Raw genomic sequence first — 3,791 nt, forward strand, 5'->3', positions numbered from 1 at the left:
GATTGTTTCCATGCTGCCGCTCCCTTATTACTGTTATTTTTATACATGTTGTAGTGTTGCCATTGTTACTACTATTACTACTACTTCTACAGCTGAACCTGAACTACTACATTGTCTTACTACTGCTACTACCTTTTATTATGACTAGTACTGACAAAAATGTAATTTCTAACAATTTTGGTAGTGCTACTATTGTACTACTACTACCTCTATAATTGCAACTACTACAAGGTTATTTTTTACCACTACCACAACTCCATAACTACTATATCACAACTCGTAAAACTGATAGTACTACTATTGATAACACTTGTGCTTCTGCACCACCACCAGAACCATTGGTACTATTACTACAAGTACTACTACTAGTGCTACTTCAAAAACTGTAGTGATAATACTTCTACTTCTGTACCATACATAGTATAAATGCTAACTATTAGTGCTATTACTACTTCTACTACAACTATAATACTGCTACTGATAATACTTTTGCTATGCTACTTCTACTACTGCTACTGCTACTTCTACATCTGCAACCACTACCAGATTGTTTTTGTTATTGCTACTACTGTTAAAACTGAGTTCTACCACTATTTCTATACATTTGATAGTGCTTCTATTGCTGCTACTACTACTGCAACTACTACTAGATTACTAGTTTTTCTACTGCTACTACCACCTATTATTATTACTACTACTGATAACATGTCCATTACTATTACAATACATTTGGTAGTGCTGCTATTGCTGCTACTACTACTACTTCTGCAGCTACAACTAGGGTATTTTTCTACTACTATTATTACAACTCCACTTTCTAATTATGTCACAACTATTAATACTGAGAATACTATTACTTATAATACTTGCGCTACTGTACCATACAGAGTATAACTACTACTGCTACTACCTCTATTACTACACAAGTACTACTAGGCTTACTTTTATAAGTAATCCTACTGCTTCTACCAGTGTGCAGCTTTTACTAGTATAAATGCCATGATTACTTCTCCTGGTGCTTCCGTTAATTAAAAGCTACCAGCATAGTGCTACTACCAATACACTATATAAACTTTTTTCTGTCTGTAAAAGTAATTGAGCTCATGTACCGTGTGTGTGTCTATGTGTGTCTGTGTATGTGTGTGTGCACCAGAGAGAGGGAGGGCAAGGGGATTTCAATGGGCTGGGCTGTTTTATGACATTAGGATTCAGTTCCAGCTGCCTCAGTTCATTAATGTGGAAAAAAGAGGGAGAAAAGAGAGGAAAGAAAAGGGAGAACGGTTCATAAAGAACAAAACACTTCTGCAACATTTGAAGCTGTTTATCATCTCACAATCTAGGCAGCGTTACCGACATTTTCCCAGCCGCCGTCCTTTCACTCATATCCATCCCTTCCCTCTTCATCTCTCCATCTGTTAGTGGTTAGAAGAAACATGCTCCCTTCAGGGCCAGGAACCTGTAGTATTTCCTGCTTTGCCAGAGAGCAAGGAGGAGGAGGAGGAGGAGACGGAGGGAAGAACAGAGAGGCACTGAGCCTGAGGAGGAAACCCACACAGAGAAAAAGAAACAGAGAGACGGTGAGAGAGGGAGGGAAGAGGGGGAGAAAGAGGAGGAGGTTCAATGAAGGCCTCGTGCGCATACATCTGGTTTCGATTAGCCAGACAGAGAGGGTGATGGTGAGAGAGAGGAGACAGAGGGGCTTTTATTTTTGGCACTTTTGGGGATACAGCATGATTGACCTATTTTTTTTCTCCTCCATCCTCTTTGATTTTTCCTTACTTCTAACCACTTAATTCACATTTCAAATCTCTTGGAACTTTGTTTTGAGTCTCTGCAGACAAAGCAGCAGGACTGCAATTTAAGGCGCGGCCCATTTAATTCTCTATCATTTTGCATTTTCTTTCTCCCTGTTCCACTCACTTCGGTTTTATTTGCATGTTTGGTCTGTCAGTGCCAAACATCCCTTTACTGGTGCCATGTCTCTTTAATCAGGGTTAAAATTCAAACATTATTAGCCTAAAATCAGTATTTTATTACACAACATTTTGCATTACTTTACCTCGTTATGAGACCCTACAAAAAGTGAAGATAAGATGTAAAGTTATTTTATTTTAATTAATTAATTTATTTTTTATTTCATAATTTATTTTTATTAACCCTTTGAAAAAAATGCAAATTGGCCTAAGTTCTTTTGAAAGCATGGGAATAAGGCAATGAGCAAGTTAAAAAGAAGTGGCCAAAAAAAAAACCAAAAAAACATGAAAAATACCTTAAAATAAGTTACAAAAAATAAGAGTAAAAAATGTTAAGAGAGAAGATTTATGAAAATGTTTTTTTGGACTTTTTCAGTGCTTGTAATAGGCATCAAGTAAACTGATGTCAATCCAGGTGTTAAAGGGTTAACAAGAAGACCGAATTAAAATCCGATTTCCTCCAACACTGTGTTTTCCACAGATCTCAAACCACTGATGTGTTTATACTAATGCAATAAAAATGACTATAGCAACAAACTAGCCAACATCCATTTGTTCCTTAGCAACAGAAGAATAAACTGATTTGGTTTAGGAGTGATATATCCGACATCAACTCATTAACTTGAGAATGCACAATATTTTCCACACAATGATTATTAAACTTGTCTCACTTGATACATTAGAGATAATGAAAAGTAATCAAAACTAAACTATATATATTTCTTAAAGGGACAGTTCACCCCCAAACCAAAAATACATGCCTCTCTCTAGACTTCTCTATGACTGATGTCTCCAACACTCACACCCAAAAAAATCTAGATCAATAAATAGCACTACAGGTAAGAGGGAAAATTGTTTTGGGGGGTGTCCTGCCCCTTTAATAACATCATAATTAGCTGAAGATATCAAGTCGAAAACTTAAGAATGGTCTTAAAATGGAATTGTGTGAGCTCAAAATGTGCCAATAAGAATGCAATACCTCACTCCCACTGTCTTCTTCCTTTGAAAAAGACATATAATTGTGGCAAAATTGTACTCCACCTTTTTTTGGATACAGAGTCTATTTTTTGCTCCCTCTCAGACATTTTTGCATTTAACTTTTCGCTTTCTATTCATCACAACTGAGTACATTTGAGGCCCAAAGTTCGAAAAAAGATCTAATCTTGGTGCTTGTGGGCATGTACCCTGAAAGTCAGGATCAATTATGAGTACATCTGTTGTTGAAATACTGACTTTCCCACATGGGTTTGAGCAGCACTATTCTAATTGCCTTGCATTGTGTCGGCCGCAGCAGAGTCTAATGTTTAGTCTAGAATTAATATAAAAACAAGTCTTGCGGAGACCATCAGAGTAGGCAAAGTTTTTTAAAAAAAGACATAGTATGGCTCAGTATCAGTGCACTTTCTTGTATGCCTGGGAACTGTCAAGTACCCTCTGATAGCTTCCCCCCAGGGGCCCCCTTCCCCCCCGAGCTTTAAATTCAACTCTGATAAATGTGAGACAGACGAGAGGAGTTCATGTATATATCTTACATAACAGCGGCTCAGCATTTATGATACATAGGCACATTTCAGACTGGAAGTCGGCCACACTATCTGCAGTGTTATTGCTTTACATAGTCAGATGTCAGACAGTATTGGTCCATAAGGGAAAAATCAAATCTGTATCTGTGACCATTTATCATTTCGGTGCCACTCAGCCTCTCTGTCAGGGTCTCTGTATGTGGGGAGCGTTTGTAATTTCTGCTGACTGAGGAGATGTTACCACAAAGTTCTGCAGGGAAAAGTAACGAATGAAATGTCAAGATAAGTTTAAAAC

This window comes from Plectropomus leopardus, chromosome 15, assembly GCF_026936395.1.
Source record: "Plectropomus leopardus strain MGB_pleo_1.0 chromosome 15, ASM2693639v1, whole genome shotgun sequence".
NCBI classification, from domain to species: Eukaryota; Metazoa; Chordata; class Actinopteri; order Perciformes; family Serranidae; genus Plectropomus; species Plectropomus leopardus.